The 17,577-nt window shown below is 40.3% G+C and overlaps 1 pseudogene; it reads right to left on the reverse strand.

The window, feature by feature from the left end:
- Positions 1-11,721: 11,721 nt before the first annotated feature.
- On the reverse strand, positions 11,722-13,356 carry LOC101446709 (general transcription factor IIH subunit 1 pseudogene; annotated as a pseudogene).
- Between the last annotated feature and the right edge of the window lie 4,221 nt (positions 13,357-17,577).

Consider the following 17,577-nt stretch of genomic DNA (forward strand, 5'->3'; position numbering starts at 1 on the left):
TTTTCCTGAGAGATTGGTCTTTCTCTATTGCTTGTTGAGGATTTATTCATTCTTCAAGGGCCAGTTGAAATATCCCATGCTCTGTCTTCCGGCCTCCTCAGAGAGCAGGTATGACATCACTGTCCCTCTTTCTGTGTTATACAGACCTTCAGGATGACCTGTTGGTGCCAATATTGATCAGTAAGAGAAATGCTCCCCAAATATCTAATCTCACAGTTTGGGCCTTTCCTCTCATTTATAATAAATGTCATTGAAATAGAGAGATTTGGCCAACAAAGAAAGGTCTCAGAAATAATCATAGATGAGGCTTTTGACACATGGAATTCCCTAGAGTCAAATGTACAGAAAACCCATAAACACTTTGAGAAAGCTATTTTTGGACACAGATACAGATACACACAGGGACAAACACTGGACTAAAAGAGACTAAGACTGCAAAAGTTGTAAAAATGCCTTTGGGCCCTGAAATTTCTACAGGGACAAAGCAGCCTGAGAAATCTGCTCAGATACCAAAATGGCATATTCTTCAATACCTTCTTCAGAAGTGACTGTAGTAGTTTTGGTATTATTTATGAATTCCAAAAATAGATACAGAATTATCTCTGTAAACTGGCCTGTTTGCACATTAGATTGTATTGGATTCAGAGGTTTCACTTTTACTTGGCTAAGGAATGATTAAGACACTACATTGGAAATCAAACAGATAGTAGAAGTGGTCAATAAAAAGGTAGAAAAAATCCAGATAGGACTTAGGGACCTGAATGATAACGCAAAACGCTCAAACATACGTATTATAGGCATTCCAGAAGGAGAAGAGAAGGGAAAGGGGTCAGAAGGAGTGTTGCAGGAAATAATGACTGAAAACTTCCCAAATCTACTGAAAGAGACAGATGTACATATCCAAGAAGCACAGCGCACTCCACTGGTCATAAACCCCAACAGGCCCACCCCAAGACATATACTTGTCAAATTATCCAATGCTCAAGACAAAGAGAAAATCCTAAAAGCAGCAAGAGAAAAGAAAACCATCACATACAAGGGAAGCTCCATGAGATTAAGTGCTGATTTCTCATCTGAAACCATGGAGGCAAGAAGGCAGTGGTATGATATAGTCAAGGTACTAAAGGAAAAAAATTTCCAACCAAGAATACTCTATCCAGCTAAACTAGCATTAAAAAATGATGGAGAGTTCAAAATATTCACAGATAAACAGAAACTGAAAGAGTATATCAACAAGAAACCTCCCCTTCAAGAAATTCTTAAAGGAGTTCTACAGGAAGAAAGGAAAAAACAGGACAGTCAGAGATGGAGGAGAGTGTAAGAGCAACAAAAAAAGACAAAAATAGAAGGGGAAAATAAAAAATTACAAACAAAATATAACAAACACAAATCCAACCAAAATATGGCTAATTCTCTGAACGTAATAACACTGAATGTCAATGGACTAAACTCACCTATCAAAAGATTCAGACTGGGACACTGGATAAGGAAATATGACCCATCTATATGCTGTCTACAAGAGACACATCTTAGACCCAGAGACTCATGGAGGTTGAAAGTGAATGGCTGGAAAACAATCATACAAGCAAACAACAACCAAAAAAAAGGCAGGAGTAGCTATATTAATATCAGACAAAATAGACTTTAAATGCGAAACAATTGTGAGAGACAAAGAAGGATACTACATTTTAGTGAAAGGGACAATCTGTCAAGAAGATCGAATGATCATAAATATTTATGCTCCTAACAAGGGTGCCTCTAAATACGTGAGACAAACGCTGGAAAAACTAAGTGAAAAAATAGATGCATCTACAATTATAGTGGGGGATTTTAATACACCACTATCAATTCTGGACAGAACATCTCAAAAGAGAATCACTAAAGAAACAAAACATTTGAACAGTATACTAGAAGAGCTGGATCTAATAGACATATATAGATCATTACACCCAAACACAGCAGGATATACATTTTTCTCAAGCGCACATGGAACATTCTCCAAGATAGACCATATGCTAGGCCACAAAGAAAGGCTTAATGAATTCAGAAAGATCGAAATCATACAAAACAATATCTCTGATCACAGTGGAGTGAAGCCGGAAATTTTCAAGGGACGGAAGCCCAGACTTCACACCACAATTTGGAAATTAAACAGCACACTCTTAGAAAAACAGTGGGTCAAAGAGGAAATCTCAAAAGAAATCAATGACTACCTTGAAACAAATGATAATGATAACACAACATACCAAAATTTATGGGATGCAGCAAAAGCAGTACTGAGAGGGAAATTTATAGCCATAAATTCACATATCAAAAAAGAAGAAAGAGCAAAAATTGAAGAACTAACTGCACTTTTGACGGAATTAGAAAAACAACAACAAAGTAACCCAACAGGAAGAAGAAGGAAGGAAATAACAAAGATAAGAGCAGAACTAAATGAAATAGAAAATAAGAAAGCACTTGAAAAAATAAACAAGGACAAGAGCTGTTTTTTTGAGATCAACAAAATTGACAAACCTTTAGTGAGACTAACAAAGAAAAAAAGAGAAAAGATGCAAATACACAAAATAAGAAATGAGAAAGGTGATATCACCACTGATTCCACAGAAATAAAGACTATCATAAGAGAATACTTTGAAAAACTATATTCCAACAAAAATGACAATTTAGAGGAAATGGACAAATTCCTAGAAACACATAAGCAGCCCATACTGACGAAAGAAGAAATTGAGGATCTTAACAAACCAATCATAAGCAAAGAGATAGAATCAGTCATTAAAAAGCTCCCAACTAAGAAGAGCCCAGGGCCAGACGGCTTCACAGGTGAATTCTACAAAACATTCTGGAAAGAACTAACACCAATCCTATTGAAACTATTCCAAAAAATCGAAACAGAAGAAACATTGCCGAACTCCTTCTATGAGGCCAACATTATCCTAGTACCAAAGCCAAACAAAGACACCACAAGAAAGGAAAATTACAGACCAATTTCTCTAATGAACCTAGACGCAAAAATACTTAACAAAATACTTGCTAATTGTATTCAACAACACATTAAACGAATTATACACCATGACCAAGTGGGATTTATTCCAGGTATGCAGGGATGGTTCAACATAAGAAAATCAATTAATGTGATACACCATATAAACAGATTGAAGGAAAAAAATCACATGATTATATCTATAGATGCAGAAAAGGCATTTGACAAAATACAGCACCCCTTCTTGATAAAAACACTCCAAAAGATCGGAATACAAGGAAACTTTTTGAACATGATAAAGAGTATATATGAAAAACCTACAGCCAACATTGTTTACAATGGCGAAATCCTGAAATCCTTTCCTCTAAACTCAGGAACAAAACAAGGATGCCCATTGTCTCCGCTCCTATTTAACATTGTCTTGGAAGTACTTGCACGCGCATTGAGGCAAGAACCAGATATAAAAGGCATTCAAATTGGAAGGGAAGAAGTCAAAATTTCATTATTTGCAGATGACATGATCCTATACATAGAAAACCCTGAGAGATCTACAAAAAAGCTTCTAGAACTCATAAATGAGTTCAGCAAAGTCGCAGGTTATAAGATCAATGCGCAAAAATCAGTAGCATTTCTGTACACCAATAATGAGCAAGATCAGGAGGAAATCAAGAAACAAATACCATTCACAATAGTAAATTAAAAAATCAAATACCTAGGAATAAATTTAACTAAAGAGGTAAAAAACTTATACACTGAGAACTATACAAGACTGTTCAAGGAAATCAAAGAAGACCTAAATAAGTGGAAGAATATTCCTTGTTCATGGATAGGAAGACTGAATATTATTAAGATGTCTATCCTACCAAAACTGATCTACACATTCAATGCAATCCCAATAAAAATCAACACAGCCTTCTTTAAGGAACTAGAAAAACTAACTATGAAATTTATTTGGAAAGGAAAGAGGCCCCGAATAGCCAAAGACATATTGAAAAAGAAAAACGAAATAGGAGGAATCACACTTCCTGACTTCAAAACATACTACAAAGCTACAGTAGTGAAAACAGCATGGTACTGGCATAAGGAGAGACACACAGACCAATGGAATCGAATTGAAAGTTCAGATATAGAACCTCATGTATATAGCCATATAATATTCGATAAAGCCACCAAACCCTCTCAACTGGGAGAGAATGGCCTATTCAACAAATGGTGCCTGGAGAACTGGATAGCTATATGTAGAAGAATGAAAGAGGATTACCATCTCACACCTTATACAAAGATCAACTCAAGATGGATCAAAGACCTAAATATAAGAGCCAAGACCATAAAGATCTTGGAAAGCAGTGTAGGGAAACATCTACAGGACCTCGTAATAGGAAATGGCTTCATGAATTTCACACCAAAAGCACGAGCAGCAAAAGAACAAATAGACAAATGGGACTTCCTCAAAATTAAAGCCTTCTGCACCTCAAAGGAGTTTGTCAAGAAAGTAAAAAGGGAACCTACACAATGGGAGAAAATATTTGGCAACCATATATCTGATAAGAGGGTTATAACTTGCATATATAAAGAACTCATAAATCTTGAAAACAAAAAGATAAACAACCCATTTAAAAAATGGGAAAAAGATTTAAACAGACACCTCTCCAAAGAAGAAATACAAATGGCTAAAAAGCACATGAAAAAATGCTCCAAATCTCTAGCTATCAGGGAAATGCAAATCAAAACTACAATGAGATACCATCTCACTCCCATAAGATTGGCAGCTATGAAAAAAACAGAAGAATACAAATGCTGGAGAGGATGTGAAGAAAGGGGAACACTCATCCACTGCTGGTGGGAATGCAGAAGGATCCAACCATTCTGGAGGACAGTTTGGCGGTTTCTCAAAAAACTAACCATAGATTTGCCATATGACCCAGCAATTCCACTGCTGGGTATACACCCAGCAGAACTGAAAACAAGGACACAAACAGATATATGTATACCAATGTTCATAGCAGCATTGTTTACTATTGCCAAAAGTTGGAATCAATCCAAATGTCCATCAACAGATGAGTGGATCAATAAAATGTGGTATATACACACAATGGAATACTACTCGGCTGTTAGAACAAATACACTACAATCACACGTGATAACATGGATGAATCTTGAGAATCTTATGTTGAGTGAAGCAACCCAGGCATTGAAGGACAAATACTACATGACCTCAATGATATGAAATAAGCAAACTGCCTCAGAGAGGTAGACACCGGAAAAGAGGCTTACAGGAAATCGGGGGGTGGAGGAAGGATGTGAGTTAACGTCTGGAGGGGTGGAATCTGTGATGAGCTGGCAGTAAGTATGAGCACAAAGAAGGGACAAAATGGGGGCAAGGGGTTACCTTCAGGTGGGGCTTTGTGGGTTTGAGGGGGGCTGGGGATGGGCAGAGGGGTAATATTGTCCAAAAATTGGGGGGAGGGAGGGGCAACATACGAACATGGGAGAGTGTCAGGTGTTAATTGAGAACAAAATGTTGAGAAAATTGTATCAAAGTATAAGTAGGAGGGTTACCTGTTTAGGATGCTCAGGGGGTATGGGCTGATGCGGGACAAACTCTGGGTGAATAGCTGAAGGCTCATTTTGCCAAGGTGGGTTGTACCATTGGGAAGAGACCCAAGAAGTGAGAGTTGGGGTGGACCCACATCCTGGGGAGGACTAATGCCATCAAATAGAGAGAACTGTATCTCTAGTGAGAAAGAATGGCTTCCAGGGCATTAGGGCAGTTGAGAAAGTCAGGCCCTGAATACTGCTGCAAGTATCTCTGGACATGGCTTCTCAGGAAAGGGAGATTGGCTGGCGTTGTGGGCCCCAAGGGGAGGGGAAAATGGATGTGGAATGGATGGAAACAAGGTAAATATGGGGGCAAGAGAGGAGTTTTGTGAGAGTACACGAGGATGAATATAAAACATGTAATATTACTCCAAAAACATATAGGGGATGACAGACTAATAATGTAAACCATAAGGCAAAACATAGGATAACTAAAAAATTTAGAAAACTGTACAACCTAAAGTATGGACCACATAGTAAGCACAGATGTCACCTTGTTTGAAAGCTATTGTCTCGGAATCTGTACATCAGTTTCAGGAAATATGATATGAACAAGTTAAGAGATTATCGCTGAGGAAGGGAAAAGGTTTTATGGTGAATCTGGGGAAGTACTCTATATTGTATATATGAATTTCGGTGATCTAAGACTCTTGTGAAGCTGACATTATGCTGGGATTGACTTTACAGGAAGTTTTGGATCACAGAGTGGTTCAACAATGGCAGCGGAGGAATACTGATATAGGATGTTATTGACAGGATATATATGGTTGACAGGGAGTTATACAGGGCATATGCCCAGGGTATATAGTAATGTCTAGATATACTCATAGTGGAAACAATTAAAAACAATAGCTGGGGGGGGGGGTACTGGGCCCCTGGCCGGGGGGTCACTGTCGTGGACCCTGGGGGAGCAGCGGCAGTTCCCCAGGTGCAACGGCAAGAAACAGGAAGGAAGGAGGGCCCAACAGTGGGCTCCTGATACTTATGGCTATGCTTTTGAGCCTATACACCTCCAATAAGAATAAGGCCTAGAGTAGTACTGTGCCTGGGAGTTTCCTCCTGACAGCCTTCATGTTACTCAAATGTGGCCACTCTCACAGCCAAACTCAGCATGTAGATGCAGTGCATTCCCCCCAGCGTGGGACATGACACCCGGGGATGAGCCTCCCTGGCACCGAGGGATCGCTACCACATATCAGCTGAAGATGCAACTAGAAAAGGACCTTGAATTAAAGGTTCAACACGGATCAGCAGAATATCCCTGTCTACATATAATAACATGACTTCAAAATGCTGTTTGACCTAATGTAAGGGGGAAATGGAAAGGAGAAATGAGAATATAAGGCTATGAGTCTCTAAAAAAGAGTCTGGAGGTTGTCAGAAGGAATGCCCTTATGCACAAATGAGCAGAGTCTGAGAGACAGATAAAGTAGATACAACCCCAGGTATTGGTTCTTTTGAGGAATAAAGAGACCCACGGGTTCTATGATCACGGTAGATGGGGTTCACTGCCATGGCAGATGGCCCTTCTCTGGAGCTGGTGCTTCTGCGTGATGGAATTGGACTCAGAGGGGATCTCTTTTCACAAGACTTGCATGCTACTTTAATGGAATTGTAGTTGGTGCTGGGGTTTTAGATATATTTAGGGGATTTGAATCTCTGGACTGATAATATGACACCCAGGCCCAGAGCCTCAACAGACTTCAGCTCCTACACTTTGATTTATTGGACTTACCCCACTCAGCTAACATCGAGTTGAAGAAGGTCAACCACCACACCATGGAGCCTAGAGTGTCTACAACTGAAAGCAGGAGGAGTGCATCCAGTATCCATGTGGAATCTAAGCCCCCACTTGACATAGATGTGCAATGGACACAACCAATCCAATGTCCACAGAGAAAATGTGGAATGGGTGTGGGAAGGGTAGCCATAGTGGCTACTGGGTTTGGGGAAAGGGAGGAAGAGATGAGATGTGGAGGCGTTTTTGGGACGAGGAGATGTCCTGGGTGGTGCTTCAAGGACAATTACGGGACATTGTAGATCCCCCCAGGGCCCACTGGATGGAACGTGGGAGAGTGTGGGCTATGATGTGGACCATTGACTAGGGGTGCAGTGATACTCAGAGATGTACTTACCAGGTGCAATGGATGTGTCACGATGATGGGAGAGAGTGTTGCTGTGGGGGGAGTGGGGGGTGGGGGCGGTGGGGTTGAATGGGACCTCATATTTTTTTAATGTAATTTTTAAAAATAAATAAATAATTTAAAAAAAAAAGGAATGATTAAGGCTTTGATTGGGCCATGTTAGTAGTACATTGAGTCCCCACCTCCTTGTGGGCAGGACTCACAGATAAAACTACATGGCAGAGCAGAGGAGTTAGGTGGAGTTTTGATGCTGGAGTTTTGAGCTAAAGTCCAGGAAGCAAGCACATGGAGGAGCGGAGCAGCTGAACCCAGAAAGAAACAAGCCCTGGGAAGAAAGGAACCCAGGAAGCCTGAACTCTTCGCAGAAGTCAGCAGCTATCTTGCTCTAATATGTGGCAACAGACTTTGGTGAGGTAAACAACTTATGCTTTGTGGCCTGGTAACTGTAAGCTCCTATCGTAAATAAATATCCTTTATAAAGGTCAACCTATTTCTGGTTTTTGCATCACCACCACTTTGGTAGACTAATACAGTCACCAAGGAGGAGGATGAAAAAGGCAGGCTTTCCCAGAGAGTGGAAGCATAGGCAGTGGAGAAGAATGGACTAAGGAGCTGGAAAGTTGGTGGTGATTGCTGGCTGGGAGCTCTGTCATGGCTGTGGATCAGCATCCTTGACTCCTTTCCACTTTGTGCTCTGTGTGGGTTATGTTGACTTGGTTATGACCTAGCCTCAGAAGTCATAGTCACAAGCCCATCCAAATTTAAGGAGAAGGAACCTAGATCCCACCTCTTGATGGAGGTATGTCAAAATCACTTTGTAAAAAGAACATGCAGGATGGGAAATACTGTTGTGACCAATTTTTGGAAAATTCAATCTGCCATAATATTCAGTCTTTTACTATTCATGCATTCAGCATCTATGACATACCAGACATTATGCTAGGTGATTAACTCAAATAGAAGGGTAAAATCTTTGGCTTAATGAATTCCCAATCTAGTGGAAGAAAGAAAGGCACAAATAAATAATTATTAGACAATGTGGTAAGTACAAAAACATACAAAGATAAGGTGATAAAGGTATACAGTGCAGGGACACAAATCCAATAGAATTGTGGTGGATCGAGTTTGGTACTCTGACAAAAACATATTCTTAATCTTAATCTGCATTCCTATGAATGTGGACCATTTATAAACAGGACCTTGGGAAGATTTATTATTAGTTAAGGTGTGGTTAGCTGAACCAAGGTGGGCCTTAAACCCTGTTAGGGAGGCTTTATAAAGAGAACTAGGCAATCAGAGAAGACCAAACAGAGAGGACATTGCCATGTGATGGGAGGAAGTCATGCAAGCCAGGGAACTCTGAGGATTGCCAGTAGCCAGCTTCAGAATGTCCAGACTCCAGGAGAAGTTAGCCTCGCTAATACCTTGATTTTAGACTTCTTACCTCAGAACACCGAGCCAATAAATCTCTGTTACTCAGCCAAACCCAGTTTGTAGTATTTGTGATAGCAGCTCTGGCACACACAGACACCAATCTGAGAGTAAAATCTTAAATTCAATTGTTTGCCAAAACCAATACCAGTACTTTCATTTTTCATCAACTTTTAGTACTTATGGGATCTCATATTGCATTTATCTGGCCACATGCATTTATCAGCCAGCAGATTATGAGCTCAAAAATAAGGGGGGGAGAGGGGGGGTGGGGGGGTGGGGTTGAATGGGACCTCACATATATATTTTTAATGTAATATTATTACAAAGTCAATAAAAAATAAAAAAATTAAAAAAAAAAAAAAAAAGAATGTATACAGGAAAAAAAAAAAAAATAATACCTTTTATTGATCTCTTATTTATTTGACAGAGAATATATACCAAGTTAAACTGCTTAGTGTATGTGTTGTGTGTGTGTGTGTGTGTGTATATATATAAAATATATGGATAGATAGATAACATTGCGCCATTTTACAAAATGGGAAATGAAACTTCATAAAGTAAATAATTTTCCTAAAATCACAAAACTATTAAGTGTTCAGACCTTGAATCAATACCCAAGTGACAGACCTTGAATTAATTTGTTCCCAGTATCTATACCTATACCTCTGAGCTATAGTGCCATACGTTGTACTTTGTGTCACAGTAACTAAAATACAGTACAGCAATATTCACAGTCTTTGTTCCTCTGCCCTTTGGAATGAAAGCTTCTGTGTTGCATTTCTTGTACCTGGTTTTACAGTGGAATTGATTATGATCATGGGGGGGGCTGTGAGTCTGGAGAGCCTAGATTCCTTTGCACTGGAAATGGCTGGGCATTAGACAAATATTAAAGTAGGAGGAAACGGGTCTGAGAGAGTAGAGAAGAATCAGAGGGTTTAGGGAATTTTAAGAGGAGAGGCAAAGACGGGGTATTTGGAAGACTGTAGGCCATTTTACTGTGATTGTGCAATGTCATCACTTTTTTATATTTTATTTTTTTCTTTATTAGAAAAGATGTGCGTTTATAGAACAGTCATTCATAAAATACAGGATTCCCATATACCACCCTATTACTAACACCTTGCATTGGTGTGAAACATTTGTTACAACTGATGATAGCACATTTTTATAGTTGTACTATTAACTATAGTCCATGGTTTAACTTAGGATATGTAATCTCTTTTTCATTTTTTGAGAGCCTGCTCTAAATATTTTAATTGCTGTTCAATGCTTTTGGATGCCAAATTTGTGTTTCTTCTTAGTGCAGCGACTCTCAGAAGTTCAAAGGCCACAAGGACCTTTGTTTTATCAGGGTTTTAGTTGCATCAGATCAGTTCAGGTCAAGAAACACCCATTGTTTCTTCTGACAGTATTTCACAGTGCCATGGACTTCCGACAAAGTTCTGCCTAAAAACTCCTCTCGACTTTCTGCAAATACGTTCCCCCATTCCCCCTTTATCATTCAGGGACCTAAACCACAAAAATTCAGTGAATATTTATTGTTTCTTATTTCCATAGGAAACACAGGACCAGAGATATCTTCTGACTACGACTGTTTCCTGATGGCCGACCAACAGTGTCTGCTTTATTTTAAAGTACTTTTTAAAAAACTTATTGATTTAAGGTACAACTAGAATTTAGTGAAACTTGAGGATTCAAGGGGAGGATTGAGAAGAAATGCTTAAGGTCCATCCTGTGTCATAAACTTAGGAAACAAATTTACACAGGAAAAAAAAATCTCAGTTTTATCAGTGCACCCTTTACAAAAGTGGGGTCTTTTTGTTTTTGTTTTTTTAATTTTTTAAAGAAGGGTAATATGAATCAAAAGCAGTTCCTGAGTAACTGTATTAAACAGTGTCTTTTTAAATATGTATGTATATATGTATTTGAAACTTAGCTCATTTTGGTTCTGACTTAATTTACCTCCCCAGTTTTTAGTTTAACCACAGTTCCTTTCTTCCTTTCACTTTATAATGGGCAAGTACAATATGCATCAGTTTAAAAGTCCCCATGATGCACAAATTTCTTGTAACATCTCTGTGATGATCCATACGTCTGTCAGCTCAGGTTTCCAGAGTTCCTGCAGATCATAGTTCTCTCTTTTTCTTTTAAGGTTTATTTTATTTATTTCTCTCCCCTTGCCCCACAGTGTCTGTTCTCTGTGTCCATTCGCTGTGTGTTCTTCTGCATCCACTTGCATTATCCTGGTGGCACTGGGAAACTGTGTCTCTTTTTTGTTGCATCACCTTGCTGTGTTAGCTCTCCATGTGCGTGGCGCCCCTCCTGGGTGGAGGGTGCTTTTTTCACAAAGGGCGGCTCTCCTTGTGGGGCGCACTCCTTGCACGTGGGGCATCCGTATTGGGGGTGCCCCAGCATGGCACAGCACTTGCGCGGTAGTACTGCGCGTGGGCCAGCTCACCACACGGGTCAGGAGGCCCTGGGTTTGAACCCTGGACCCTCCATATGGTAGGTAGATGCACTATCAGCTGAGCCACGTCCATTTCCCTCATAGTGCTCTTAATCTTACAGAACTTGTGAGAGCTGCAGACACTTCATGTTTTCTTTGTCATGCGCCACGACTGCCATGTCTGTCTGGAGTGTCTCTTCTATGTTATTTACCAAATTTGTGCTTAAATACTGTCTTCACATTTTTTCTTGGAATGAATAGGCACAGCTTTGTCACTTGGAATCATTTGAAATTACTTTTCACCTTTACCACCCTTTTTTCTAGGAATGGACAATTAACAGGCAAGGAGGACCAGAAGCATTGCAGTTCTCCAACAGCCACATACAAGTGTTTCAATTCAGACTGAATATCATTTGGCATCATCTGGTTTAAGGCTTGCTGTGTCTGTCCCTGTGCAAGTGCCCCTCCAGGTGACAGAGCTGTGATGGTATGACTGAATGTGCTACTTGAGAGAACCTGAGTTGATTGGGTATATAAGCTTCCATTTCTTGTCTAATACTTTGAAAAGAATTAATAATGTCCTGACTCATTGCATACTGCAGTGACTGGAATGGAGCTGGACCCTGATAATACCTATCTGACTTCTTGAGGTTTCAGGCAATTGTTTTTATGGAAATATTTTTCCCAAGTTCTTCATATTCAATGGACTTTTGTAACTCCCCCTTTTAGACTGCATCTCTAGAATTCTCATCCATGCTCTGGGCTCGGCATTTTGCTCGCTTAGTGTTTCCTGTTTCCTGAGACCTGCTGCCAGGACCATGGCACTACAATGGTTCGATGTCTTGGTGGTGGCAGCATTGCAATTTTACTTTATGGATTTAGAAGAATTGGAAGTAGATGGCACAGAGGAAATGCCATAGCCCACATCTAACAATTTCTCTTCTGTCAAATTTTGAAGTGGGTTTTTCACTCCTAATGAAACCATTGTCTTAACCCTTCTAGTCTATTTTGGAACAGTCTTCAAAGAGATCTTGTGACCCTGTACTTAGCTGTTCCTTGTAAAAATAATGGGACTCAAAAAAACATATCCAGAATTCCTTTTATGTCATTTTGTGGGAAACATTTTCTGCATATTTCATTTTCACTGCTGGGTAGGTCCTAAATATAGACTTGATGATATCAGAGGTTAAGTTATATCTCAGATCATTACAGACATCTGTTTGGGACCAGACATTAGCCAGAAGTGCTGCAGGAATGCCAACATCCTGCTATGATTGGATGTGGATGAACTAACCCTTGCATTCATATCAAAATGATTGGCCCAGAATTCCTCAGCACTGATTACTTGACTCACAACAAGGTCTTTATAAAGCTGAAGCAAAACTGTTTCCTGCAGCATGCTGTTTTTCTCTTCCAGTTCTTAGCTTTCCTCTTGAATTTGGGAAGCAGCTGCTGAAGAAAGTCCTTCACCACATCTTTATTTCACTGCGGCACCTTCTTGGAAAAATGGAAGTTAGTTGCAACCCCTGCAGGCTTGACCAGCCGATGTTGAATTTGAGCTTTACCTTCTAGACTGATTTTTCTGGCATTTAATGCCTGCATACATATGCATAAATTTGGTTGATTGTAAATGTATCTTTGCCTTCAAGGCTCCAAGCAGTTCTTTCTGCCCATGAGGTGTACTCTCTATCCTGTTTCTTTTGACTCCTCTTGTTTACAATCAGCAACATTTCTTGAGAGGAACCTGCCATGATATCTACAAGGTGCACATGGGAACTAGAGCCCCAGGAAGGGAGCACTGAGCCTGGCTGGGCCGGGCTGAGCTTCACTGCATTTCGAAAAGTCACTCCAGGAAGAGGCTGAAACCAGAGGCTACTGCCCTGGCCACTACCTGGCCACCACCTGTTACGGGGACATCTAGCTTCCATTGCTGGCTCTGAAGACTTTTGGAATAGGTCTTCTATCTACTTTTTCAGTCAATTGGACCTGTTTGCCTCTTAGTTAATACCTCTCTGATATAATAAACTACTTACATAATTGACAGTGGTGTGGTCTCTGTATTTATGACATGGAATAACTCCACTACATATGAAGTTAAAAAGAAAAAAATGATTGTAGGGTATGTACACAGGTCCTTCTAGCATGACTGCATTCTTGAAAAATATGGTGTGTATGTGTGTGCGTATCTGTCTGTCTAAATTCCTGAGGGTTATATAAAAAAATGTTAACAATAGTTATCTTCAAGTGACAGGATCACAGGTAACTTTTACTTACCTTTTAATTTTTTTTAATTATCAACTTTTTGGGATGATGCTTGTGTTTCACTTTTATAAACAGATAAAACAAAAAAAGTTATTTCCATTTTGGAAATAACAATCACTTGTGCATATTTGGGATTTTGTAATTTAGATTTTCGGTGCTATTGGAAAGGCAGGAGTATGCAAAACTGGAAAAGCTGCTCAATATGAAGCAAACAAAAGCTGAGTGACTGATTCTGTGGCACTTTCCCAGCTCCAACAGGGTTCACATCCACCACTTGGGTCCAGGTGTGGTTTCTGACGGAACATAACATTTCATGTGTATAGCCCCTTTCCATTTACAAAGTTCTTTCCCCTGATCTTCTCTTTGAATCCAAACACCCTCTGCATTAGGAACAGACAGGTTTTTTCCCCGATGTTTAGGGCATGCAGTTGAGATTCAGAGACATGAAGTGACCTGCTAAGCCCCACGTGGACGTGAGCATTGGGATAGTGGGGAACACCGAGGGAGGCCTGGAAGTGGGTCCAAAAAAGGTTGTATGTCTTCAAGTCTGCAACTCTGTCGTCACAGTGTGGTTTACCTTCTCCAGCTTCCTCAAGGAGAATTAGACACTCTTTTCTCTAATTAATATTGCACTTACCTCTCACTCTAATACAGGAATTGTTTACATGTGTCTTCTTGAGGGAAAAGAGTGTTTCGATTCCAAAGAGCTTATCTCAGAATCTGGCATGGGGTAAGTTTTCAACAAACATTTATTGAATGAATACATGTGTTGTAGCCTGAAAGTCAACAGTGCAAAAGTAATTACAAAGAGGAAAGAAAGAAGAAGAAACTTCATTCACATTATGGAGGCCCAGAAGAGGGGGTGTGGCTCAGGCTCTGGACAACCCCACAATCTCTAAATTATAGCAGTTCCTACCTCTACTCTGATGTGCTGGTATGCTGAGGCTGGCTCATGCCAGCTCACAGAAGCTGGTTGGTAAAGTCTTAAAGAATTTTGTGAGGCAGTTGACATCACATTGGCTGCTTCAAGTTGGCCTTGATGGGGACGTTGCTACCATGGAAATTGGCAAATGCTGCAACTCAGGGCTTTTTCTTTAGTTCCTTGCCTGAGGACTCTGGTCTTGAGCAATCCTGGTTTCGGTGTTGGACTCATCTACTCAAGCTGTAGACCTCCTCCTTCTCCTATTTTCTCTCCCCCTACCTGTAGTAGTAAAAAATCTTTAATTCATCAAACCTCAATGCAGGACAGAAAATTGGTACAGGGTGCTGGGGATGAGAACAAAGTTAGGAGGGATGTGGGGAAGTGCTCTGGCCTCTTCAGTGATTTATGGGCTAAGAGAGGATTGGACCCTGTTGTTCAAGTCCTAGGCCATCACTTACCTACAACACAGCCGTGTTAGGACACTTAGACTGCTCATCTATAAAGACTGACTCCTTCCCCTACCTGAGTGCTTGCCATACTCTGGAACAGCAGCCCTACACAGCTGCAGATCTCCACTCTGACCTCTGCCAGGGAGCTGGTACTACCCCAAAAGAGCTGAAGAAGATTGCACTGGTGGAGCTGATGGCAGTGCTGTGTGTGCCAGGCTCAGTGCTGAGCACTTCTGTGTACAGTGTAATTAAATCTTCATGATAGACCTGCCAGAACAAAAAGAGCTAACATCTGTTAAGCATATATTTTATGTCCTAAGCTTCGTATTATGCTCTGGGGTAATGAGGTGAGTTAAACAATCTCTGGCCTGGAGGATTGCACAGTGTGGAGGTAACTGAAAGGCTGAAAATGACAGCACAGTATGATCTGCACAACTTAAACCTCAACAATAACAACAAAAACAAAACCATAACGATAAATGGTTATGGATTGCTTACTATGTTCCGTGCCCTCCTCTAAGCATCTAACAGAATTATCTCAGGTAATCCTCCCCTATGGGTGAGCTACCATTATTATCCCCATCTTAGAGGTAACTAATGAGGCATAGAAAGTCTGGGACCTCTGTACCAATTACCAGTATAATTCTGGACTTAGACTCAAAAGCCAAGCAGTCCTACTCCAAAGCCTGCATTCTTCATCGTCAGCATCCTATGCTAACTGATAAGAGAGAAATTCTTGTTTGGTAAATAAAGTAACTGAGAGGCAAAGAGATAAAATAGTGTACCCAGAGCATAGAGCTGTATGTGTACAGATAGAACTTGGGTTCTCTTGAAAGTAAGGATCATGGAGATGGTGGTGGTGACAGGAAAATCATGTCACCTCTCTAGTCCCGAGGCTCCTTATGTGGACAGAGCCTCAGAAAAAAGGAAGCCAGGTGTCATTATTCCCTTTCCTTGGACCGACAGGCACACAGAAGTCCTAAAGCCAGTCAGGTGGAGGCAAAGGCCGCAGTAGAATGCAGGTCTCCTTGCTTTGTTGGATGCTTGTCCGTGGTCCACTCAGGAGGACGCAGAGCATAACCTCTCAGATTACTGGTCTGCTCAATGCCTTTCTTGGGTATAAACTGGCTAGGGCTCAGGGGCTATGATTTTTCTAGCCATTTGTGGTTTGCTCTTAGGCTGGCCCCTCCCTTCCTGGATCTCCATTTCCTTAAGGTAAAAAGTGTGCTTTGGGTATAGACTTGATCTTCCCAGTGCCTTCCAGATCTAACAGTATATTCTAACTTTAGCTGGGCAGATAGAGTTTGCTGAGAACCCATCCACAGCTTTGGATAGGAAAAAGCTTTATAACAGGAGATTTGGGAATTAAGAAATCAGCTGAGCCTCACTGAGTGGGACGTGAATGGAAGAAGACTGGCAGATCCTCGGGGACATTGTAATTAAACTAGAAGCAGATTAGAGTTCTTCTAAAAGAGATGTCAGCAAAAATCAGTGGGCATGGCTGACAACCTCTAAGAGACCTGCTGAAAGGATTACAGGTAAGAGAAACTGGGCCAGGGACTAGGAGATGGGGAACTGCTGCAGGGAAATTATTGTGAAAGAAAAATATTGAATCAGGGCTGTATCAATACAATGAAGCCATGTTAGGAAATACTAAAATGATACAGAACACTTTTTTTTTTTTTTTTACCAAGTTTCATCAATTGGGAGAAACAGTTGAGACAGGCGAATGATTCTCGTGGTCTTTGTTGAATCCCAATTCCAATAATAGAAATAGAACTTCAGAGTTCTCCAGGTTGTTGTTGTTTGTGTGTGTGTGTGAGTGTGTTTTGTTGTTGTTGTTTTATAATACACTGAAACTATTCACATCTTTGCCTTGACTTGGCTACCTGAGAATAAATCCAGCAAAGAGGAGTTAAAGTCAAGAAATCGAGTAAGACCTAAAGTAACATTTGAGGTCTTGAATTAAGTCATTCTTAAAGCTATCCTTCCTCTTACAAGGGCTAGTCAATATCCCTCATTTTTAAAAAAATTTCTTTCGTCTTTCAATTACTTGCCTTTCATTTGCAATCAGAAGTGTCTTGGTGCTTAATATAAACTCATGATTATAGGTAAATTTGTATACATAAAAGGGTACACTGAAAAAGCCCAGGAAAAATGACACCCTACAGTAATGAGCACAGCATTGCCTAGATCTTGATTTCTAAGTACCGTTACCCAATTAAAGAAGCCAGAATGCCTTGGAAAAAATGTTTGATTCTAGGTCTGAGGCAGAGAAAGTACAATATACTCCTGGGACATCTTGTGCCAGAAAGCAAGAAAGAATTCACAGAAGCAGA

The sequence above is a fragment of the Dasypus novemcinctus genome, chromosome 14, assembly GCF_030445035.2.
Source record: "Dasypus novemcinctus isolate mDasNov1 chromosome 14, mDasNov1.1.hap2, whole genome shotgun sequence".
In the NCBI taxonomy this organism is placed as follows: domain Eukaryota; kingdom Metazoa; phylum Chordata; class Mammalia; order Cingulata; family Dasypodidae; genus Dasypus; species Dasypus novemcinctus.